Source organism: Pantherophis guttatus, chromosome 4 (assembly GCF_059756535.1).
Source record: "Pantherophis guttatus breed Tessera chromosome 4, ASM5975653v1, whole genome shotgun sequence".
Classification (NCBI taxonomy): domain Eukaryota; kingdom Metazoa; phylum Chordata; class Lepidosauria; order Squamata; family Colubridae; genus Pantherophis; species Pantherophis guttatus.
The window spans coordinates 40,742,855-40,769,555 of NC_142066.1; the positions used below are offsets into that span (position 1 = coordinate 40,742,855).

The following is a 26,701-nucleotide window of genomic DNA, read 5'->3' on the forward strand; positions in this document are numbered from 1 at the left end:
AAATTTCCGCTACCGGTTCTCAGAACCTGTCAGTACCTGCTGGATTTCACCCGATCCAAATACCTCCAGAAAATCCACAAGAAGGCAATAATTCTGTCCCACTCTTGCAACTGATAAACTGCCTTTAAACATGCATTTCCCTTTAGCCATTATAACTAACAACTACAATATTGGTTTATCTTCCAATAATTTGTAGCACCACCACCAGATCCCATGGAAGCAAATCTCTTACATTTTTATATGAAGAATATTTCCATTCACCACCCTTGACTGTTTGGAAATCAATTTCTTTTACAGATAAAACTGGAGCCTGTTTTTTTACATATTAAAGCATTCTTGGTTTTGCCTAAAGCTTCTGCTTTTCCTTCATCTTGCACATTCTTTTCAAGGATGTTAAATCTGTGAAAGGGATGTAATTAAATGACTTGAGGTCTGGACTGTACCAAAAAAAATGGTATGAGTTGCTGAAAAAGTGATATTAGGAGAATTTTGTTCAGGCCACGTTATTTGAGTTGACCTGTTTAACATACTGTTAACTGAGTTAATAACTGATAGGAATGTCTAAAAAATTCTAAATTTTATTATATACAGACTTGCATGTGGGGGGGGGTGTTTTGGATTTATTAAATCAGATATAGGATTTGGAATAGGGCAAATAAAATGAACATATTCCATTTGTCTGCTAGTCATATGAACCTTCCAGGAAGAGCTGCAGTTTTGAAGGGTTTTTTTTTAAAGGGAAGGCAAATATAAATTGAACATCTTTCCTAGTATCACTCACCTCACCATGCAGCTGCCAAAAACACAACATCCAAAGTACAAGGACATTTTATTAAAGAAAAGACACCAGATCAAAATATCCCTTCAAGAAAGGCAGATTTCTTTTCCAGCTCCTGGTTGAGATAATAAAGTGAAAAGTTCTTCGAAATGAAGAGGTCATTGTAGCCTGTAACAATTATCTCCAAGCCATCAAGTAACAATCCTGAATTTACAAATCCCTATACAGTATCTTATTAAAAGTTACAACAATGTCAGGTAATTCAGCAATTTGCAAAATAAAGGAGCTAAGGGGCTAAAAATGCACCCTATGTTTAAAGTCATTTCAGGAGGGCTTGGAAGTTAGAAATTTCAGACAGGAATGTTCCAGGTTTAGTTTTCTTAGAGACCCGATTTGTGGGTTAGTATTGGGGGGACATCACTTGCAAGGTTGAGCGAAAGGTCAACCAAATGGTTCATCAATGCTGTTTCATTAGTCTTTTAAATATAAACTAAAGGTAATGCATTTCAGTCTCTGATTGCTCTCTTCTTGTTGTCAAAAGAAACTCAAAATGGAGCTAACATAAAGGATGCTACTGGCACCCCAGAGGTCTATTGAGTGGTTTTGTCCATTGCAAATGTAAGATGGAGAAAAGAGGAATTAGAGGCTTGCATCCAGACTGGCTGGGAAGCCTAGTGATTTGCATGCAGTACAGATAGTCCTCTTATAGAGACCACAATGATGAGCAGTAACTCGGTCATTAAGCGAACTGAATCACTAAATAAAACTGCAACTTGCTTATGATCTTACTTCAGCTTTCCTTTGCTTTACAGGCCTACAAAGGTGGTCATAAATGCACAGATTTGTCCTAAACTTACTTTTTCATCCCTGTCATATCTGCAGATGGTTGCTAAACAAAGTCATTAAACAAGAACTGGCTGTAGTGCCACCAGATTGAATCATTAGACGAAGGTAATCCGCATGGCACACAGCTTGTTCTTTAAAACTTTAATGCTTTGAAGAGAGATCCTGTCTGCACTGCCTGAACTTGAAAATTATTTTAAAAGTTAAGGGAAAGAGATAAAGCAGATATGTCAATGTCATTGCTTGCAAAGGCATGGAGGGAGAAGATGTTTAAAAAGAAAAAGAGTTCAGGAAGAAAATCAAGAAAACACCCAGATATGAGTAGGAGGAGGACAAGAGCCGCCATCAATACCAGTCATAGCAAGGGGGTATATACCTGGGGCATATTCTTAATGGCTTAGCCTGAGTTTCTTCTAAGAATGATACCCCTCCTTTCCTCTCTAGAGAAACACAGATACTGCAGAGGGTTGGATCAGTGGGGCAAAGTGGGGGAATGTCTCTCTCTCTAGACTACATCTCTCATCTTTCCCAGGTAATAGATTTCAATGGGAAACAAGGAGGGCACAGGGGTGACAGGCCATCGATAGGGGTCAGAGAGAGAAGATGAATCCAGCCCCAGGAATCAATTTCCTATCTCACTTTCTCGTCAGCACTAATTTTGCCTGATGTGCAGCAACATCTTTGAGGAGGGAAAGGTGGGGAGGGAAGGCTACCTTTTATTATGGATAAGGTACAAAGATGGCATCAGCATTTGGCAATGTCATTCCTTCCTTTCCTATGAAGGTTCCTGGTCATGCCATTTTCAAAGAAGCCAGCACTCAGGTACTTACCCCAAGATGGGAGCAAGCAGTTAAAAACAGGTACATTAAATCCATATGTAAAATATCAAGCCATCTCAGCTACTAGCAATTCATTAGACATCACTGTTCTATTATATTAATTTAAAGAATGCAAAAATCATGGCTCCTTCCAGCATGTCTGAGGTCCCCTCCTTTCTCATAAAAATCTTGCCTTACTCTCTTCCAATGACACCACCAAGGCAAGACTTGGGGCAAATGTCTAGGATCCCACACAATGTGCACTGTCCACCTGACCCTATTATCTAAGAGGACCCCCCTCCCCAATTCCTGTCCATGCCATTATTCTTTTTGACCTCCACCACATCACTCTATGACATCCATGGGAAGCCTCTTGTCGCTCTAAGAATCCAGTCATACTCTTATTGTGCAATCACTCTGCACCGCTGCAAGGATTTAGATGATTTTTCACTTGGAATCATTCCACGTTTTCTCCCTGTTGTATCTTCTTCTCCTTCACAAATAATCCATAAGGAAAGAAAGAAAAATTGTTCTATAATGCCTTTTCATTGTTAATTTTTGGAGCTCTCCATCTACAAGCACATAGGAGCTTTTTCTTTCAGAAAGACCCATGTTGCTGTCCCCTGAATTTAGGCTGACCATGAGGCAGTGCCTAGCCAGTGATCCTATTAAATCAGAGATAAGAAAAGTTGAATATGCCAGGTTCTATCTCTGTCAAGGAAGATGAAGATCATTTAGTGGTCAGAATCCTCAGTTTTACCCCAGAGAGGCAAGAATTGCTCTTAAATCCATCTCCTAAATCAATTTGATCTCCTTTTACAATGCTTTACAAGTATTTTCATTTTGTCCAGATTTTCACACCAAGGTCCCCGGATTCTAATTCTCTCGGCCATGTCCACATAAAATGCTAAACCATGTGTTCCCAACATGCTAAGCCAAAGTTAACAAAGTACATTTAAACAAAGCAAGTTTAACTAGATGATCTGGTTCATCTCATACATTAGAATAGTGTATGCTATATTTGTGTTTGGAGTGTTCATTTTAGCATAGTGTGGGAAACATGTCATCATCTAAACCATATGTGTTTCAGTTGTTCTCTCTTAGCATGCAAAGGGAACACAGCAATTGTGCTTTTTAAATTTGGTTTATGTATTGTGTGAATATAGACAGTCTGGCTGCTTGATTTTGGCTTAGTGTACTGTATCATTCTTTGACCTTCAAAGTCTCTTTTAATTCTAGATGTTTAAGGGAATGAAGCAAACACATTCATGTTCATGATGGGCGACTCTTCCCCTTTAAACACACACACACAAACACACACACACACACACACACAACAGATGTCCCGGGATTGGTTCTTTCATAACAAGCACTCTGGAAAACTCTCAAAAGTCCTTGTCCAGATTTTTATCTTCCTTCTCCCATCCACTTTGATTAGTCCATGCTCTCTTTTCAAAGGAGTCTTGATCACCCCATTTATCCTCTTCAGATACACACACACATACACTTCCATTCTCCTCTGCAATCCTGCCTCCCTCTCTCAATGTCAGTGGCTGGAGGCAACCAACGGCTGCTGGCTGGGCTGGGCTGGGCCAGGCAAGCACAGATGTGAGGTGCATGGAAATGAACTGATGCAAAGGAGGAGCCCACCGCAGAGGTCTGCCCAGTTCCCTCCAGCTGAACAGAGTGAAAGAGAGAGACTAGAAGGAAGCAGGAGGGGGAAGGAAAGGGGCTGTAGCTGCCAGCAAGGAAATGGTCTTCCCTAGTGATATTCTCCCCACGTTCCTTAGACCCACAATAAGGGAAAGAGGAGCAGAAATTGAGAGACGTTGACAAGGGACTGCACCTCTCCCCTACCATATGGGAACACCAGGACAAGGACACCCGTAGCATCTGACATGGTGGAAGCAGTAATAGAATCCCAGGAATGTGTGTGTGTGTGTGTGTCTGTGTCTGTGTGTGTGTATGTGTGTAGAGGGACAGAAGAAGGGGGGGAAGAGAGAGAGAGAGAGGACAGGCTTTGAGGGAAGGAGATTTTTGCAAAGATCAGCTTTTTTCTCTCATTGTTCAGATATTTTAATACTCACCTGCTCCAAAACTCTGGTCAGAGAACCAATTCCTCCTCTTCCTGATTGGAATTTTTGTCTTTGCCTAAATTTCCCAGAATTACTCTTAATATCACAGTAAAGGATGTATCCTTTTGCAAGCTCCCTTCAAAAGCACCTTTTTCTGACACATACACCGCCTGGAGGATGGTATCTACCCGTTTCCTGGAGGGTTTCCCTACTCTTCAAAAGCACCACATCACTTAGCCATTTCCCCCCAACCTTGAAGTCTTTTTTTCCCCCACTTACACAATTCCTAGACAGATGTCCCAAATTTGTGCCACCAAAATCCAATATCAATTGCAATATTTTAGCAATGTCTTCATTTTTTAAAACAAATAACATAGATGTCCTAAGTCTGCAGTATATTTACATTTACCAAGGGGAAAAAATTAAAATGCAGAACAAATTCTACCACACACACACACACACACAGAGGCCTTAGCTATCAAATGTTTGCCTACTCCTACTTAGAGTGTTGTATGAATCCAGTTATTATGGCTTATTCAAGAAGCTATCATTAAATCAACATTCACACAACATATTTATTTCTGCCAGTAAAGGCCTAAATACTATATTTACATAAACTCCTAAGCTTACCCTGCTTCCCTGAAAATAAGACCTATCCTGAAAATAAGCCCAGCATGTTTACATGTGCACCTAATATAAGCCCTACCACCCACCTCCAATTAAGTCCTACTTAAGTGCCTGTACAACCAGCTGGCCACTCGTTCCTTCTGGTTGCTTACAGTGCCACTGCTGTGAGGCAGGGGGTGATGGACCTGCCCCACATGCCCTGCACTGGCTTACCTCAGGTCCTCTGCAGCCAGGCCATCCATGTCCCTAACACCTGCCTCAGTACCCATGTGTAGTAGGAGCCCATGTGGCTACTGGCCCACTTCTACCTGCTGCAATGGAGAAGGAGGCTGAGCGGTATGCTGGTGCCGCAGCCACAAGGCAGGTGTTAGGGTGTGGAGGGCTCTGAGGTAAGCCAGTGCAGGGCACGCGGAGCAGTTCCACCACCACCTCCTGCCTCACAGTGACAGCACTGGTGTGCTGCACAGCCTCCTACCCCGCCACGAACAAGGGCCTCCCATACATGGAAAATATAGGACTCGCCATAGCCAAATCATCGTGGCCATTCACATCATGGCCATCTTGTCACAGCCAATTCTACTTGGCCATCTTGCAATGCCAATTTGCCATGAACAATTCCACGAGGGATAACTCAATGTGATAAATGTTATTCACCTCTGTTTCTTTGGCATCTTTTCCATTGATAAAAATGGAAATGATCTCAAAGAAATAGTGGTGCATAACATTTATCGTGTTGAGTTATCCTGCATGGAATTGTCCATGGTGAGTTGTTCCATTCTGAATGGAAAAGTGAAAAGTGGGACTACTTGGTCCCTTATATTTTATAATACCATTGTGTGAGTAGGTTCCAGTAGATATATACATATCGTCAAGTTGGAATGCACATCCCTTTATGTTAAATGGAGAGTTTTATATGCTAGAAAAAGAATGAGAGCTTTACTTTTTTCACTCTCCACAATTTTTCCATCTATGCTCCAGCACATCCTAAAGAAGGCACTAGGTCCCAAGGTAATGACTTTTTTTTTTGTACAGGCAGACCTCATTTATTGGCCACAACTGGCACATCAATTCAGGTGTTAACCTGCGTGGTTGCTAAGTAAACTGCAACTGTTCTTAAAATCTTCCTTCAGCTTTCCTTTACTTTATAGATCTGTGATGGTCATAAATATGAAGATTGATCATAAAGTTATTTTTTCATCATTGTTGTAACTGCAAATGGTCACTATTTAACGATTATCTTTATGTTACACTTTGGATCAGGTCTCCATCCACTGCTGTTTCCGGTACCCTTCCTGCAAAGATAGCTTCTGGCTATGTAGGGTTCCCCATCCTACATAGAAGTACTTTTAGAAGGGAAAGTAGAATAAACAGTATATTTTCCCTTTCCCATTTTGCACAATCCAGTTCACATTCTATATGTAGGCACAAAGTATTCAATTTGAGATAGTGCTGTGCTGAAATTTGCTTTGTAATATTACAGACATTTTGTTCCAGTGTGAAATAAGCTTTTCTCTCCCTTTCATATTTGTAGGATGAGATATTCTCTTTGTAGTGCTTTAAAAAAACTGGTGGAAGGCTGTCACTCTGGTTGCTGTTATTTTCTTTACATATCTTTCTACCACTCTGAATCCTCCTTAACTTTTCAATATTTCCAATCTGAAAAAGGCTGTGGAAGGAAATCTAGCATAAGATTTTTTATTTTGGGATTGAATTGAAATACTATATCAGAAGCCAAGGAAGTTGCAGATACAGATACTGGAAAGATGGTTATATAAGGAATAAAGTTATTTGCATATTCACACCTGGATTCCTTCAAAATAACACAATAATACACTACCCAGAGCAATTTCACTCCAATATTCTTTTTCAAAATAAGCTTCAGAAAGAAATGTCCTCTCATCAAATTAGTTGAGAAGTGATTGAAAAAAAGTCAGAAAAATTTTTCTGCATGGAACTATTTTCAGACTGGCAGATAGATCTGCACCTGAGTTTATTTAAGCTATATTTTACAATCAACAGATAATTTTAAGAAGGTGGGGGAGAGAAAGGGAAAATGCTGTATTTTTCCCCCTTTCCAGTCTCCATTTAAAAGTGACTGCAATTACATGTCACTCTAAACCAGAGCACCTGGTTTGATATGCCACCATCTGTATAAATCATTGCCTGACCAGGGAAACAAATCAAGTGCTAATGGTTTATCCTAGTATTTAAACCCAGGGTTAAAGTATATTGCACCCTTAGAAGATCAAGGCTTTCTTTGAAAATTATAAACTGTTTCCAGATTCACTAACCGAGCTTGTTTGTTTACTTCATTATATGGCTAAGAGGCAGGCTGCATTTGTGGGTGGATAACACATAAATTGTGCTTTCATAATTAAGTAAAGGAAACACAGTTTATTATTTAAAGTCAGGATTTCTGTCTTAGAACAAAATACAGTAGAAATGTAGTCACTGAGACAATACCTTTCCTGGGTTTTCAGTATGTTCAGTATGGGTTTGCCCATTGTGCTAAGCCATGGGTTAATTATTTTACTGAATAACCATAAATCATAAAATGAGCTAAGGCAAAACTAAACTAAATAACTATGAATTAAAATTTTATACAAAGCAGGAATCAAAATTGCAACAATGTACACATACACACATACACCCACACACACCCACACAAATAAATCAGGATCTTTTCAATGATGGCTCCAGTTTTATTAAACTTCTTGATGAAGTTTTTCACCACTTCTCTTTGCTTGCAGCTAGACAGCTCCTTCATTCATGTCTATTTAAACAAGTTTTTAATTTCTCCCTGGAGTTATTCATGATAAATCAATTCATATTGTCTCCCCCCCCCCCGCTACATATTATTTATTGTTTCCCGTTAGTGCTTCTTCATTGCTATTCTTTCAAAAATCTTCGAAACATTTTAATTGTTGGAAGCTGACCTGGTTTCTCAAGGAAGGGCAAATTATACATATTTATAAACTAAAACTACACATGAGAAAGTTTGAAAGAATAGCACCCATCATGTAAATCTAAATCCAAGTGATACCACAGTTTGATGGAAGAAATTACTCTGGTGCAAATGTGGCTTTGAGTAAAGTTTGAATCCAGAACATTAACCATACATTATAAGTCCAGGATCAGAGCCATTCTTATTATTACTGCATGGAAGACTATAATACTGGACAAGAAATAAAAGAAAACCCTACTCAACTGGCATAAGTCTAGAAAGGAAATGCAGATGATGCGAATATAAGACATTCTGCATTGGTAGCAAAAGAAGTGAATGTTCTTCAGATGACTGCATGTGGTAGGTGGAAGTGAAGGAACAAACCCCGTAGATTTGGATACATTGGAATACAGGATATATGGAAAATAAACCTATGCAGTTTCCACAACCTATGTGGTGCCCCCTTGATGAGCTGGGAAAACAGCTGTAGAAATTTGAAAGCAATAAACCAGGAATCCATATGTGAATTGGACACTAGCATAAATATATTATTTTGGAAGCAGAATGCTGGCTAAAAAAGGTAAGAAAATAAGACAACAGCAGGCATATGGTTGAGTTGAGAGCTATAGTTGTGTTCCTCCTCACTGGCCTAGTTGACTTCACAACAGATTTAGACAAATCAAGCATAGATGCAGGGAGCAAATGACTGATAGAGGTCAAATCTTACCCTAACTAGACAATGATAAATGTAGCTTATAAATTTGCAGGATGATTAACAGCTGGGCAGTTCAGCTTTAGAAAAAAAGGTGAGCAGTTTAGAAATCTTCAGCTTGCAGACCCACTTTTAATCCCCATAATGGAATGCAACAATGAGACCCCTTTCACATTAAAACAAAACATAGCATTAGTCCTTGTTTTTCTTTTTCAGGATGACCAAGTGCAAATGAATGTAGGCTCTTATCTTTCTAATACTTGCACAGAACAGATCTGAAATTTTGACAGGAACATTCACAGAGGTGAAAATAAAGATGCATTTTTTCATTAGATCTTCAACACAATAATTAAAAACAACTTCTGTTGACCTAAGAGCTGAAGTAAGAGTTGTGTGGTATCTCAGGAAGAACATTCCATGATTGGGCAACATTACAGCATGTGTATGAGGGGAGAGAGAGTTTTAAGGTGTGGGTATCTAAAGTGCTCACAGCATTTATGACATCTGTTTTGCTCCAATTTCCCCTCATGTTCTCCAAAAATCACAGCTTTTTGTAGTTTGTACTGACTTTAAGCAACATAATGGGGACAGATTTCATTGGCACCACTGTGGAGTATGTTTGTATGTGTGTGTGTGAGAGAGAGAGAGAGGAGAGAGGGAGGGAGGGAGGAAGAGTGTGTTGGGGGGGCACCATCCAGATGTAATCTGATTCTGTTATTAGTAAGTTGGTATCATGGTGCGTTCCAACTCCTTAATTACTAAAATGGAGAACAGCAACTTAATGACTAAACAGTAAAGGCCATATCAGCTCCGTCATAAGTGTAACCCACCAATTGGACATCCAAGGGCTCTGTTCCCCAATATGCTTAACTTGCTCAGTTTAGAGGAGGGATTGATTGGGGGAATTCCACAATGCCCTAGTTAACTTTGGAGACTTGGCTCTTAACTGACCCCTTCTTGCATAGGGTTAAACTAATTCCCCAAATCAGCCATGTTCTACAAACACCACAGATTATGGGATTAATTAAATTGTGTCTCTTCTGAGATCAAGAAGTCTTAGATTAGTTGTGTGAAAAATGAGGGTTATCTAAGAAGTCTTAGATTAGTGGTGTGAAAAATGAGAGCTATTGAGGTGTCTATGGCTGTGTTAATTTTAATCCCTTGCAGCCACATGGGGAGGTGAAAAATGGGCAGAAAATGAATGGAAAGTGGTAACATCTCTCCTCCTGAACTTGTCCACAATGGCATTAGCCCCAATTCTGCCTTTGGATTTTGGAGAACATGCATAGGGAACAAAGTAATAGGAAAGTGGGAGATGTGACCTCTTTGCAACATCTGGAAGACTACAAATATAGCTGGTGAAACATGGATCCTGCCACCCTTGATCATATGATTTTGGAGTAGAATGATGAATTGCCTGGTGGAAAAGAGATGGCAGGGCTGAATATTTTGCAGGAAGAGACTAGAAAGATGCCTTATCCAGAATCAGATCATGAGCTTGTTTGAACAAATACTATCTAGGTTTATACAATAATTTAATAATGTTATTGAATTAACTGATTTTCTTGGTTCAGTCAGAACAGTGACTTGGCTAAGTTAACACAACACAAAAGACACAGATAAATACACCCTACCCAATGGCAAGAATAACTACCCGTGTTTCCCCAAAAATAAGATTGGGTCTTATTGTTACTATATTATTATTATTATTATTATTATTATTATTATTATTATTATTATTATTATTTATTACTAATAAGAACTAGGGGATTTCTTATATTCTACAGTATATCTCAACTAAAGCACCTCTCCGTGATGTTTTTGCATAAACATTTTTTTTTTGTTTTTGCATAAACAACAATGGGAGACAGCTGCTCACAGGACAGTTATTTGTATTTTAGTTCCTAACCTCTGTGAAATAAAAGCTTCTTTCCAGGAAAATACAATATGGATCTAATAATGCACTATGAAGTCATAATGTTATATATGATATAATTTCATTAGATACCATAAAATAATCCCATTCAGAATCTAGCAAAATGGTTTTGTCAACAAGGACAAATTAGGGGAAGGACAAGTAGTGTCAAAATAAATAAACACATTTATCTACAAATTGATTGGTGTAGTTCATTCTCTGTTTAGTGCACATAAATGCCTTTTAATTTTATTTATTTATTTTATTTTATTTTTATTTTATTTCCAATTTATATACCGCCCTTCTCCCTGAGGACTCAGGGCGGTGTACAGCCAGAATTAAGAACATGAAATACAAATATTAAAAAACAATTAAAATATATATAAATTTGGCCCAAAAATTAAAAATCACAAACCAATTAAAACATTTAAAAATTTCTTCTTAAGCCAGCCTGACTTGCTGGAAAAAGTGGGTTTTAAGGGCACGGCGGAAGGCACTGAGGTCTTGGATTCTCCTTATCTCTGGGGGCAACTGATTCCAGAGGGTAGGTGCCCCCACAGAGAAGGCCTCCCCCTGGGGGTCACCAGCCTACATTGTTTGGCTGATGGCACCCTGAGGAGGCCCTCTCTGTGGGAGCGCACGGGAGCTCGATGGGAGGTCGTCGGTAGCAGCAGGCAGTCTCGAAGATAACTAGGCCCTATGCCATGGAGCGCTTTAAAGGTGATAACCAACACCTTGAAGCGCACCCGGAAGACCACCGGGAGCCAGTGCAGCTTGCACAGGAGCAGTGTTACATGGGAGCGCCATGCTGCTCCCGTCACTACCCACGCTGCTGCGTTCTGGACCAGTTGGAGCCTCCGGGTGCTCTTCAAGAGGAGCCCCATGTAGAGAGCGTTGCAGTAGTCAAGGTGAGAGGTGACGAGGGCGTGAGTGACTGTGCACAGGGAATCCCGATCAAGAAAGGGCCACAACTGGCGAATCAGGCGAACCTGACAAAAGGTCCCCCTGGTTACAGTGGTCAGATGTTCCTCCAAGGACAGCTGCATATCCAGGAGGACTCCCAGATTGCGAGCCCTTTCTGTGGGGGCCAAAGACTCACCCCCAATAGTCAACTGACTATATCAGGATGCCGGGAGCCACAGCCACTCAGTCTTGGAAGGGTTGAGCTTGAGCCTGTTCCTCCCCATCCAGATCCGCACAGTCATGAGTTTTCATGAATATTTTTGATTCCTTAGAATTGCTGCCTAGTCCATTGATTTCTATTACTTGGCTTCTTTCTCATTTGCCCTTATTGGTGCTCTTCTTTGCCTAAACATATAAAGTGACCTCATTGTCTAATTGTACAAATGGATTTTGAGTGGATATGGCTTTTTTTAATGATTGATAGCTACTATGAAACGGTCCCATCAGATGTAGCAAGATATCTACTTACCTTTACTACTGGTTTGCAACAAGGCCACGCGCGCACATGCACGCTCTTCTGCACATGCGCAGAAGCATTCCGATAACGTCTGGGCCGGTGGGCGGAGCCTCCCTCCGGTTTTACTACTGGTTCTATAGAACAGGTCCGAACTGGGGACAGCCCACCACTGATCCTATTCACTCTACAATCTCTAATTGGATAGGATGCCCAATATCTAAGTCAGCAAATCAGAAAAAAAAAAAAGAATGAAACAATTGGGGGGGGGGAGAGAAGATGGATAAATATTCTCATATTATCCACATTTGCTTTCCAGAATAGATGTCTACTCTGTCAAAACATCAGTTTTGGTCATAACAATCAAGGATGGGAATGAAACCAGAAAGCCACTGGGAGGTGACTGCTCTAATTTCCACTTTTAGAACTCCCTTCAAACTCTGAAAATGGACCAAAAATGAGTCTGGAAAAATTTAGCCATCAATCAAATATCTAAAACAAACCAAAATCCAGACAAAAAATGCTCAGTCCCATCACTTTGGCATATGTTACCATAAACAAAAGAATCTTATACTGAGGGAAGGGTCACAGGTCAGGAGATATAATTGTAACTCATGATCTAATAGAAATTGCCCACTTTTGCCATAAAATGACTAATAACTAATTGGGAGCCTCTGGGGTACTCTACACACAGAGAGGGGTGGGAGATGGATTATATTACGTCTTTTACTGCCTATTGACCTCTTCATTTTATAACAATTTGCTAACACAGAATAGACAGACATAGAATTTTTAAAAATGTAATCCACATCATGGCAAGCTTTGATTGGTATTTTCACAAGTTTCTGTTTACGTCTTGTCTTTTAATTATTTATCTAATAATCTAAACTTCAGTTCTCGTTTAGCTGATTGCTTTGCTTGGTTGGAAGTTTCTTTACCCCTGTAGAGATATAGATTGCATATAGGCACATTTTCAACAATTCTACTAGTGAAGCTGATTGATATAGGCATGATAGATACTGTTGTTTTTAGAGAAAGAAAATAGGACTGCAAAATATTAGCCTAACCTCCCATGTCAAGGCCAAAACTTCATGTATCCATTTCACCCCAGAATAAATCCCACAACTCATATCATGGAATGACACATGGGAAACATGAGTCAGATGTGGCAACATCTGAAATCTCAAGGTGGCCAAGCAAAGGATGAAAAGGAAATAATTTTAAGAGACAAACCAGCAGCAAAATTCTTAAGGAATTTTAAGAGACAGAAGTGATATATTGGAAAATTATCTCTTAATTTCCTAATTCTATCTTTAGGTTTGAGCAACAAAGCAAATAAAATATTTGCATAAGCTTTGAACCTATGAAAACCTATGAAAACCTATAAAATTCTACAGCAGTGAGAGTTACTGCGAGTTTGTGTGTTCTGAACAGCAAATTTCTCAAAATAGGCTGTTTTCCCTTGGCCAGCATTGAAACTTCCATGCTCCCTTCCATGTTACCCAGTCTAAAAAAAAAAGCTAACTTGCTACCCATTGCACTATTTGCTGGAGAGGAAGGGAAACAAATGTGGGCCAAATCTGCAGGAGGTTAGATTTCCAGTGGCTTTAGGGCACAACCTTCTGGAGAAATTTCACATATCATCCCCATTTTTCTGACCTTCTCCCCACCCTCCCATTCTTTATATTCCTTGCCCAAATCCATTTATCAGAATAAACTATTCGGCCCACATTGTATCAGTGCGCTCCACTGAAGCTGTATGCAGAGGAGTACTGTAAAGAATTTTGGGTGAAGAGTCTGATGTTGTTTTCAAATTCCAGCCAAGATTTTGCTAACATAATTTTCCACTGCTTTTTTTCCAGAACAGAACACCTAGTTTTTTAAAAACCTTTCTCTTATAGAAAGTATTAGAGAACCTTCTGTATCTGTGTTAGGTGCATACATGGGCTCATGTAAGGTTTTTCTGCAATATACTGTATATGATCTCCTTCTCAGTCACAAGGGGATCGTAATTCAAATTTCTCAGAATATTTTCATCTCCTTCATGGCAATACACCCCAACCCCCTTTTTTTAAAAAAAATCCACTTCCTGCAAAGAGCATTAGCAAAGGAAAAGGGAAAAAAAAATTTTATCATTGCATCTATCGATCCAATTTTCCCCCTCTCTTCTGCCAAGCCACCCATTCTGCCCACTACTTAAGACTTGTGGGCAGAACTGTATCAATGCCCACCTCCCTCCCTCCCTCCCTCTCTCTCTCTCGCCAAATTGCTGCCTGTAATTAATACTCTCAAATCCTTAACCTGGCAGTGCAACACATCAGCGGGTGTGGAAATTACTCACTGATAGAACTGACTTCTTTAATCAAAGAAAAGTCTCTAAATTTATTGCTGATTGGAAAGCCCTTACAGACTTTTTGCATAAAAGAGAAAAAAAATGAACTTATGATTTATGGTTTAGATGAATAGACAGGATAGATTATAAAAAGAAGAGAGTTATGTTGTAACCATAGACTAAGAAATAAGTCTATAATTATAACTGCTGTTAAGAAGATTGGAAGGTACTTCTTTGTATCATTTTTTTTCTATTTTACTTTTATGTTTTTTTCTTTCTTGCACTGTTTCTATTTGATTGTTTTTTCTTTTTCTCACTTTATATTAGTTTCTATAGGAAAGTAAAGGAAACTTTTATCTTCCTTTGTAAACAAATATTTTATTTAAAAAAAGAGCCTGAGCTCAGGTAAGAATCACACATATATATATTCAGGGATTTCTTTTTCTTATTTATTCATAACCAATAACGTGTATTTAAAGAGACACAGAAGGATCTGCCTAGGTACTAGAGATCCATCATCTAGAACCATGACAGCCATTTGCAGACTGGGCTGCTAACAAGCTCCTGGTCTAGGTGAGAGCAAAATAATTGCATCTCATTAATTGGAGTTGGAATCCTTTCTTTCTCTGCACAAATTCATACCTAGATTCTGCAAGTTACAGATCTGGATTTGCTTACTAGTAACACCGGCATAAGAAAATAGTTGGTAAGAAATCATGCACCATTTGCAGGCTTTTCAGAAACACCTGCCTGACTATAGTACGAAACAAATCAGACAATAATGGATACAGATGTCCTACTAACCTAGTGATAAGACTCCTACTTTTCCTAGCTGGCTGCAGGACCAATGTTCCAATGGAAGAGGAGTAACAGAAAGGAAAGAATATGGGTTTTTTCTACCTATTCTCAGGCATAAAAGGTTGATATCAAGTTTGGGAATGAAAGCAGCAAATCTTTGGGAAACAAATTAGCTGCATTTCCATGCTTTAAAAAGAAAACCATGACCTTGGATAACAATATGGTGTTATAACCATATGATTTGGGGACCACTTCAGGGATCTGGGATGAGGCGCTGAAGTTAGGAAAATCAAAAACTCTTTGACACCCAAAACAGACTTTTGTTGACAGATTTCAGCAGCACTTTCTGAGGATGCTAAGGAATATAAATGAAATGTTTCATGTCTACATGTATTCCATTGGTCATGGGTAACCAACCCTGTAATAGCCCATTCAAGATAATCTCTAATAGAGTCACAGTTCTCTGAAACATGGCAATCAAAGGTTGTTACATATTTTAACAAAATAGATCCCCGGGTTTCAGGTGCACCACAGCTTTGAAAAAACAAAGAGTATGGAGAAACGGTAAGAAATCATGCCTTGTTTTTGGGCTTCTCAGAAGCATCTGCTAGACAGGGTGGGAAAAACAAAAGAACAGGATATACTGGATTTAACCTAGTCAATGACAATTTTCACACACTGCTACAGAGGCACATAGAAGCAGAAATAATATTCAAAGTTGCAGGTTGTGCATAGAGTGGACAATTCTGATTTTTACCAGAAGTATGAAAAAGGGCCACTTGCTTTGCTTGTATAAAAAAAAAAATCCCAGAATTAATCACAGATCTTTTTTTAAAGAATTATATAGCAAAAGAGAGGAAAACATCTGTGTTCTTGCAGAACAACTGTACTTAATAGACCTAGATTCATGGTTACATTCACACAACACATTTAACCTGTTACTGATTTAGCCTATTTTCTGGCTTCAGACCAGTGGTGGGTTGCTCCCGGTTCACACCGGTTCTATAGAACCAGTAGTAAAACCAGCAGGAGGCTCCGCCCACTGACGCCAACGTCATCAAAATGCTTCTGCGCATGCGCAGAAGAGCGTGCGCCCCCACTGCGAACTGGTAGTAAAGGTAAGTAGAACCCACCCCTATTTCAGACACTACACTGAATTAATCACAGAGATCGGGTTTGCACAATACCCTAAGCAGGTCTCTCAGAATTAAACAAGGTTAACAATAATTTAGTTTATTTTGCAAATGCATTTCTTAGATTCTCATTTGATCTGGCTAAGCATGCTTGGTGAGCACAACCATTGTAGAATATTATGGTTGTTTTGTGATCCGAGTCTGCATCTCAAGAGTGCTAGTCTATCATGCAGACTATTGTACCACTTTCGAGACTGCTGACGGATGGATCTTAATTGTCTTATACTATAGAGCCTTTTCCATAAAATAACAAATGCAAAAAGAACTTTTTGCCTTAGGCCAGTTATCTGGCATTATCAAATTTATATGAACAAATTTGAAATAATGCTATGCTAGTCTGAGCTGAAAACGTCTCCATTCACTTTTTAGTTCCCGCTAATTCAGCATCTCTCTATTCCTATATTCTCCACAAAATATCTCTAGAGAATAAATAACACCTGACTATTAAATGTTATAGAATGGGGAAATTTTATTTAGAATTCCACTTCCCTTTTTCTTTCTTTCGCTCTCACTCATCCATCCACAGATACTGTAGACCAGCCAATCACTACAGCTGGTCCTGAATTTACAACCAGTTACTTAGCAATTGTCAAAATTACAACAGATCTCCCTGGGTACTTATGACCCAGTTGCAAAGTGTTTATGGCTGCCCCCTTGGTCACATGACTGCATTTCAGGCACTCTGTAACTGGCTTGCGTTTACAGCCATTTGTCGTGTTTTTTGGTTATGTATTAGCAATAGTACTTACCGTGTTTTCCCGAAAATACAACCTATCCTGAAAATAAGCCCCAGTCTGTTTTTATGTGCGTGCCTGAGATAAGCCCTCCCCCAAAAATAAGCCCTAGTGAATGGGGGTGGGCATGGCCAAAATAGGAGGCGGTGAGTACATGCGGGCCAACAGTGTCTGGCAGCAGCTGCAACCCATGCAGCATAGGTGAGTTGAATACCTGTGGTATTCAGCACAGAGGCAAAGGCTCTGAGGTGAGACAGGCAATCCAGATGTACTGCCCGGGCCATGGGAAAGCCAAAGGTTGGTGGGCTGAAGCAGCGAGCAGCTGCAGGAGGCTCGTCTTTGAGCGGCACACTAGCAGCAGAGAGGCAGAGATGTGGGAGGAGGCAGGTGATCCAGACACATATTGCCCCCAACAATCTGGGTCTTCGTTTTATCCACCTTGGAAGGATGGAAGGCTGAGTCAACCCTGAGCCGGTGACAATTGAACGGCCGAAATGCTGGCAACCGGCAATCAGCAGAGGTAGCCTGCAGTACTGCATTCTAACCACTGCTCCTCCTAATAATAATAATGTTTTATAATGTTTTTGCCAAAACCTGATATTTACTTCTGGTTTTCAGTAAAACCAACCCATAAAGTACAATTAATTCACTTTTAATGACTATTGTGTTCACTTAATGATCATCACAAAAAAAGGTCATAAAATCAGTCATGTGGGTGATCCATTTTATAACCATCATGACTTACCATCGTACTCGGCAGGATCCATTATGGTAGTAAGTTGAGGACTACCTGTATTCTGGAGTCCATGGGTGTGACCCATTCTTACTGCTTTGTTTGGGGTTTGCTTGATTTTTGTTACCTCAATTTTCCCTGCCCCCCCCTCCCAATATTTATTATGCTGGTGTTTTTTCCACAAGAAACAAAACTCAACTCTATAGACTGGGAAAATGAGAACATTATTGTCAGAACTCAAGAGTTCTGAATATTACAGAGTAACAAGAGAAAGCACTCAGGAAGAGCACTATATAATTGCCTTGTTAATAAAAGTATTCATTCCTTGTTAATAAAAAATGGGGGAGCAAAAACTATTTCCAAGACTTTTCATGATCTCCCTGTGCCAAAAATTGCACCAACAATTACTCAGGTGTAAATTCAGTTGAAAATATTTATTTAAGGGACACTGGGTCTGGGCTGCAGAAAGCAAGCTAGCCACAAGGAGAATCACATTATTGCCATCTGCTGGTTTTCTGGATTACTGTGGCCCAGAACTGGTAATTTATTTTGTATTGAGTATCCATGAACACAATTCAGCCATATGCAAAAATGTTTGTAGCTGCATCTTAAAAGCAATTATTCAAGAATCAACACTATTTTAGGGCCTGTGCATGTGATCAGAAAAGACCATTTCTTTCTAGGAACATAGTGGAAAATGTCAGGATAATGAAATAATGACGATGATAATGATTTGATTTTTTCTCCCAAAGTCAAATTTTGCTGAAATGTAATGGATACTAATGTGATTCTGCAGCCATTCTGAAGGACAACTCATTTCTGGCCATTTGGGAGATCCCTCATCAAAATTACTTGATAGTCCACCAATCACCTTTGGTTTAATGCATTCTGAGGAATCCTGGAAATTCAATATATTTCTGTAAGAAATAAATGTATTCCAATGGCCCTGATGCTATCTTCTTTTCTTTTCTTTTTTTTTTAGGTTGCCTCTTTCAAGTACATATAGGCACATACATAAATCAATGCCTCCCAAATGGTACAAAATTAGCCCCTTAGGAAAGTCAAGAGAACTGATTGATTCCCAAATAACAGACCCAATTTATATTGTGCGTGAACTGTGATCAAAAGAGAAAGTTGGTCCACAGTTTTGCTCTTTCAGAGAAAAGAAGTAGTCACCTCAGTTTTCTTATAAATTGCCACTTATAATTCCTTATCTGACACTCTTGGAGTTTTGTGTAATGTCAGCTATAAGTCAGTAATACTGAGAATAAATGTTTCAACTATTCAGCCAAAGCCAAGGAAAATAAGAGAAAATAAAACTGAGATCCTAGAAAAAAATCTATCATTTTAATTGATTTCAAAGTGATTTTAGTGGATACAATACTTGCAATGACCTAGTCAGGAAACAACAGTTTCCCAATGAAATGTTACCTCGTTTGGTGTCTGACTTGATATTTAAGGAAGATAGCTAGACAAACAAATGAGACTTTTCAGACCTGACAATCTACTATAGTTAATGTCAGGCAAAAATAAAATTTGCATTTTTCTTGATCAAGTTCTCATTCTATTTAATAAAAGAGAATTCTACAGGTAGTCCTCAATTTAAAACCATAATGTCAGGTCCCAGATATTTCTACAGGGACGCTGGCATTTTGGTAGGAGGAAAGGTGGGAGGAATGGAGTGGTATATGAAGTTTCTGTTTCTGGTTTTTGTTTCTGTTTCCTGCATTACTGTGTTTATCTCTACATGAAGTCTGTTTCTGTTTCCCTGCAATGATGTAGTGTGGGAGGGGCTTGGTTAGCTTTGCGTTAAATAGCTGGTTTTAAGTAAGAAGCTTCAGTTCTTGCCTAGATCTCTTGTTATCCAAACCTTCCAATAAAAGCTCCTTTTGGAATAACTGCAGTTTCAAGAGTCCTGCTTTCTTGGGAAGATTGGCGAGGCAAGACCTTACAGATAATTGGGATCAGAATTTCCATTGTTAAGGAAGGCAATTGTTAAATGAATCGCACCCAATTTTATGACCTTTTTTGATAAGTAAATTTACTACAGTTGGTAAGTGGAATCTGACTTCCCCCATTGATTTTGCATGTCAGAAGCTGCCGAGGAAGGTCACAAATGATTAACACACAATCTTTGGGTGCTGCAACTCTCCTAAATACAAGCCAGTTGCCGAGTACCCAAATTTTGATCACATGACTGTGGGAATGCCAGAACGTTGTAAGTGTGAGAGTCATTATAACTTTGAATGATTGCTAAACAAATGATTGCAAATCGAAGACTACCTATATCAGTACTTATTACAAAAAATTAAAATTAGAAAAAATTCTCATTGACAACTTTTGGTGATTACTGGATGGCCGACAATTGTCTGAATATCCTTTGTTAGTATATAATCCTATACTCAGCAGTCTGCAGCCTCCTTTGTTTCCAGTACTTGCTGCCAGTTGCTCCAGTTGCTGCCAAGGATGACTTGAGGCCATAAGAATCCTCCTTAATCAACTCACCTAATAAATGCCCTCTTAATATATAATACATACATTATGTGTAAGAGCTTAGCTGAACATCTAAAATGATTGCTGCTTGAAGACTGCATTATCTTAGACTGGCAATATTCTAGTTGGGCATAAAATTATAAATTTATGCTGAGTTCAAAATATAATTATTGTATTCACATAACTTGAATGCCCAACAAAGAATCATATTGTGGCTAAATATGAGAATATGGTTTCCAGAACAAACTGAGACACAAACTATTTAAACCCCATGTTAGCTTACTTTATAGTGTGAACCTGTCCATGTAGGTGATGACTTAATCCACTGAGTGCAATCCACTATTCCATGTAGAAAGGCAGATAGCCGCTTTCATCCCCTATAAGATGATTCAAATGTCACACCATCCTTTATAACGTATTTATTGTAGTTTCCTTCCCTGCACTTAATACTGTATGAAACAGTTTCTTCCATATCCTTCCAGATCAAGCAGCCATACAATGAAAAAGATAGAGATTATTTATGGAGGAGGAGGATAATCAAAATTCTCTCCTCCCTTTTTCCTAAAGTGCAGCCACCTCCCACTGGTGCCTTGCAGATGCATTGAGTTACATTTCCCATCATATGCAGGGGATAATGGGATTGAAGCCCAACACTCTGGGTGACCCATGTTAGAAAAGACATTTTTGACCCTGCTCGAGTGACTAATATATACTGTCTTGTATTTTATGGACAAAATGTTCGGGAGAGAATGGGAGAAGCAGCAACCAAGGAAACATCTACTTTGGGTTCTCACTCTTTTCTTTTCATCCCTTTTCTTCTAGCTCCCATTGCCATGGCAACTGTTTCTAGCACATGCTCTTGGCCACTTTTTCTAGTAACTGTAGCTATGTAGAGTTTTATATTTTATACATATCATTTGAAGAGGTCAAGCAAACATGCTTTTAAAAAATGCCTCAAATTTATGTATACAGGCCAAAGCCTTCACAGTTAACAATTCGACTGTTTGCAATGCTAATTAATCCCGAAAGCATCACCAGGCTTCCATCTGGGCCTGCCCTGACATTAAGCAGCAAAACAGGCCTCCACCTCAGCCCCCCTCCGTTCCCCCCTGAGCCACAGCAGCACTCACGGTTGTAAATGTGTGCCACAGAGAGACATGCACACACCCACAGCATGCTCCATACCAAATGGCTACACAATATTCTATTTTCATAAATTATCATAATCTATACATGCTGGAATACATCCCTCTTTCCTTCACAGGATTGTTGAGCCCCTGGGAGAGAAAAAAAGCTTGGCTTTGGATAATCGTGCAGAACCCCCCCACCCCACCCCCCAAAAAAACCAATAAACCTGCAAGAAAGACAAAAGTAACTATCGGTTGGACCAGAACAGCCCAGTCCAGTGCCTCTTTCCCAAAGGCATTGGACTACAGTCCCCTTAATCTTTGGCCAGTTTGTCCATGGATGCTGGGAGCTGTTATTCAATTCACTGACTAGTTTCTAATAGCATGCTAAATCTAAGCTAACAAGACAAAATGGCTGGATCCACATTACGTGCTGCACCCAAACAAACACACCACACCATGGCTTACTGGAAGGGGCTCGTGCATATATCATGCCCAGACAGTCATTGGGTTTCCACAATGCAATACAGTGAAGCCAGCTAGCCAACTCAATTGTAGCTTACCCTACAATTGTGCAGAATGAACCCTGCAGAAGATGCCTATATTGGAGAATAGTCTAAATTTATCAGTAGTCTGTTCCTAAATAACCACTTCCTTCTTTTATCAGCAGTCCAATTCTATTACCTCCTTTTTCATCACTCTATGTAAAAAACTTCACTCTGTCCCACTGTAAAACAATTGCTTTTAAGTAGCGTGTATGATCCCCATCTTTCACTTCCACATAACTTTATAGGATTCTGATTCAAAGATGCTCCACCTTGCCTTTCCATTTATATTAGTTTCCTGTAGGGGATTCTTGCTCTTCCTCTTAAGTGGTATCCCACAGAAGTGTCCCAAGCATTCCAATTTCCTAGCCAAGCAGTGACCAAGCCCAGACCTGCTTAGTTTCAGCCAGGAATTAGCACTGCAAGCCCTCGATCCATGTTTAAGGAACACATTCACCCTGTTGTTCTCAAGAGGCTCTTCTTTTGTGTTTGGGGTTCTGCTGCTGATTATGGCAGCCACACAAGACAGATGCAAGAGGAGCAATCACTCATCTTTCATATGGACAAGTTTATGTTATTAACATTGACAAATGGACTAAAAGGAAAAGAAGTCTCCAGATCAGCCTTCCTCGTTTTTAAGAAGAGATTGGACAAGCATTGCCTGAAATGTACAGAGTTTCCTGCTTGAACAGGAGGTTGGACTAGAAGACCTCCAGGGTCCTGTCCAACTCTGTTATTGTGGCTATTCTGCACTGTTAACTCCCAGAATTCTCAACAACCACCATATTAGATTGAGCTTGTGGGAGGTTCTCATATCTAGAGAGCAGCTGGCTTGGGAAAACCTACTTCAGATGAATATTTTGCTACAGGGCCCTTCCCAGAGAGTTTAGAAAGATCTTTCTGTGAATTCCATAAATCCTTGGATCCATATTTATTTCCAAGTCCCACCATTAATGTAAGTTCTTCCCAACCCAAACATACCTTTCAATCTTTGCAAACTAAGGAAGACACATATGTACACAAGCTGCATTCATACATTACATACTTGAATAATGTCAGATTCATTTGGTGTTGTGATTTTGTGTTTTAGATTGTTGTTTGAATCCAACATGTTTGGTCATTGTACTTTACAGTTCAATATGTTGTGCAAATTTGGAAAATGGCTTAATTTGAATAAATATTAGAAGTTTCTGGCACAAATTTGTCAGTGCAATGTAGCCATTCCCTTCAAATCCATTATAGCAACATCCCACCAAAAATCTTTCCACAAAGTAGACCAATGTTTCTCAACCTTGGCAACTTGAAGAGGGGAATTTTGGGATTTGGGATTTGATATCTATACAACTTCAAGTTATCAAACTTGAGAAACACTAAATTAGACTAAAGTTAATGTGATAACAACATAAAGTTGATTAACTTTTAAGTTATCCCAATTCTCTTTGGGATTTTTTTTTTAATTGTAAAACATTAGCATGGCACATCACCTAACCTCTCAAATGGTATCAAATGATACTCTGAAAAGGTGCCAGGATTGCAAATCATTGTTTTCACAGCCATGCTAGTACGGTTTTGTGTAGTCAGATTAGCCTTTAGCTATGCTGATTCTCATTTCTGGGAGTTGCAATCCCAACATATCCAGAGAATACCAAACTGGAGAAGGCTGCTGATACACAAAGAAAGCTTCATTGCATGTAAATGTGCAATCATTTCAAATTGCAGGTGTAGGCTTGCATAATTAAATGCCTCTCCATTTAAGACCCTGCATCCAGAAAAGAACATATTAGGGTGAAAAGTTGTGGTTAACTTTCTCTGTTACTCAGAAGTTGAATTTACACAATACATTTGATGTTATCTAGATGTTATCTTTAATTCATGTTAACCTCAGTCAGTTACCTAATTAGTTTGTGGATTAGCATGGGAAAATCCAGCTTCTTTGATGGAATGTATGTTACACTGTATTGTGTGAAGCCAGAAATGGGTTAATTCAGTAATCAGGTTAAGCATGTGCAGGTTAATGCAGCCTGCTTGCTTGCATGGAAGAACATTCAGTCATGTGTTTTCCCATCTGCAGTATTAAGTGATAGGATCCAGGCACAGCTTTAGCCCTTCATCAGCTGTGAATTAGGCCCTATGAAATTTCATGTTAATTACCTATAATACACAATAACTAGAAAAATGAAAATAATTACAAGGAAAAGGTGAAATGAAGAAAGTGTGGGAGAAAAACCAACAGACAAGGATTCAGAGTTAGACAGACAAACAGCCAATAAAGTGAAAGGAGTTTTGGCATTGCTTTTTTTTTTAAATTCTGGCAAATATTCAAGGCAGCTAGCAAAATTTGAAAATTGGAAATTTTTAATAGGTAGTGTATGAAAAATGGGGGTTGGCTAGTTTAAAAATAGCTGCTCTTATGACCTCTATTTTTCAAAATATTGGGATATGGTAAAATGCCAATCAAGTGCTCAAGTAGAGTCCAGAAGCCTTGAATTAGCCAAATCCAAAGAGTGGAAGTGAGTTATTAAAGGCATTGAATTAAGTTAGATCTGGAGAAGGGTAAAAATTGGCAATATCAATCCTTACATGAGAAAAAAATGGAGGTTCTGGGTAAATGGAGAAAAAAGAAACTCCAAAATTCATAAAGGATTAAGAGACTTTAGCTCATGGAAGATGAATCAATGGACATTTCTGATAGCTTCATATCTACTTTCCCAACTTTGTATCTTCTCTCATCATCTTATAACCATACTAATTGGGAGGGATCAGAATTAAATATCTGGGGGATATATATATATATATCCAAGTTCCACAATGGGGATAGGGACGACGAGATAGATACTTCCCTGAACTTACTTTTTGGTATATTTTTTCATGGGACCTAACAATCTCAGGATGATTTCACTGAAAACATCCACAGCTTCCAGAATGTCATTGGGATCCAAGCAGGAGAGGGTTCTGACTCCTGGAGTGAGATTTAGACAGTGGCCACTGGCAGACAGGCAATAAGGGAAGACTTGTAGTAAGACAGGAAGCAGCCAGCCCAGAGATGCTTGTTGGAACCAGGCCTAGATAGGGATATATGGGGCTCCTCAAGAGGAATTCGCCTCCTGTTGAGGGGGTGTGGTATCAGACCTGGGTATTAAGCTCAGCTTGATGGGAAAGCAACGTGTGTTGCTATGGGAGCAAGCAATGAAGGGGAGGGGGCTGAGCCAGTGGAGAGCTCTGTAGAGGACATAGTGGCTGAATGCTTGCTAGGAAGGTTTTTGGGGTGGGGAAAATTAAGTGGAAAATAGTGGATTGGGGATATTTGCCTGCAGCATCAGGAAGGACAGAAGGGGGTTGGGTTGCCAACTATGGGGGGAGGGGGAGAAGGAGGAGGTAGAAGAGCAGCATCTTTCAGCACTGAGCAGGGTATAGATGGTGCAGTTTCCATAGCAACTTCCATCCATCATCCTACTTCTCCATTCCTATTAATTCCAGCCTGCCCTATTCCCCACTCCAAAAAAATCACTGTCCCAGTCTAACCTTTTCAACTCCCTACTTCACCCATATTCTTTCACGATAAGGCATTCATCCTGCTGTATGTACCGTTTCTCATCCCTTTGCTGGGCTGGATCATGACCCTTTCCACCCTCCCCCCCCAAAAAAAACAAAAAACCACCCCAACCATCTAACCTCACCCCTTCGTCCCCACACTCACCAAAGTGGGGGGCGTCGCGGAGACAGCATCCCCTGCTCCCCCTCTTTTCCTGATAAGATTGGCGAAGACCGCTGTACCCTCCTCCGCGTGCCCAGTTGGGGGGCAGAGAGGGGCGAGGCTGCGGGCTCTCCCGGTCCCCTTAATGCTTGAGCTCCATAGAATCCCGGAGCAGACCCAACTGGAGCCTCGCCAAAGCCCTCGGGAGTGGGCGATGGAGAAGGGGGGAAGCAAGCGAAGTGGAGACCTGGAAGAACCCACTGGTCCTGGCGGCTCCGACCCGACCCGGCTGCCAAGGAAGAAGCCGACACAAGCAGGCAACCAACCAACGACGTCGGGAGCGCTGCAGCAAAAGCGCTCCTGCGAGCAGCAGAGACGGGAGTGGAATACTAATAGTGGAGGGGGGCGGGGGGGGAGGAAGCGGGGAGGGGGAGGAGAGGGGAGGAGGGCAAAGCAGGCGGGGCGAGAGCGCCTGAGCCAAGAAGGAAAGAGAGGCATCCAGAGCGAGATAGTGCTCCCCGAAGGGGAAATGGGCGCAAAGACGCAGCCGGAGAGAGGAGATGGCATTTGGGGAGGATTTCTGGGTGGGCCGGAAGGGGAAAAAGTCTGGTAAGTGCTGGTGAGAATCTAGAAGCCGGTTTCCTCCTTCCTGATTGGCTTTATTCCCCAAAAGAGAGAGCTTGCTGGCCTCTTCATTGGAGACAATGGTGAAAATCTAAGGGCTCCCTCCAGCCGAGATTATGGGGCCCAGGTCTCTTCGTGTCAGCACCCTCTGTAAATGCAGATTGAAAAAGTGAACTGACTGGCTGGCACCTTTTGGGCTAGGTTGGCCTCTCCAAAAAAATGTGGCTTTGTTAAGAGTCCTTTGCTCTCATCTCTTTCACTTCTCCGGGGATTAACTGGATAATAACCTGTAACTAAAT

The 26,701-nt window shown here is 40.1% G+C and overlaps 2 protein-coding genes across 3 annotated transcripts in view; both read right to left on the bottom strand.

The window, feature by feature from the left end:
* The window catches only part of ASPDH (aspartate dehydrogenase domain containing), a 227,887-nt gene extending 202,008 nt beyond the window's left edge, over positions 1 to 25,879 (bottom strand). The window contains exon 1 of the mRNA XM_087891966.1: positions 25,782 to 25,879. The gene's annotated coding sequence lies outside the window, so the exon portion shown is untranslated. The remainder of the gene's footprint in view (positions 1 to 25,781) is intronic.
* The window catches only part of LRRC4B (leucine rich repeat containing 4B), a 143,216-nt gene extending 117,048 nt beyond the window's left edge, over positions 1 to 26,168 (bottom strand). Inside the window, exon 1 of one of the 2 annotated variants that reach the window (XM_034423153.3) lies at positions 25,782 to 26,168. The gene's annotated coding sequence lies outside the window, so the exon portion shown is untranslated. The remainder of the gene's footprint in view (positions 1 to 25,781) is intronic. The other variant, XM_034423154.3, reaches the window with a different exon arrangement.
* Positions 26,169 to 26,701: the final 533 nt, after the last annotated feature.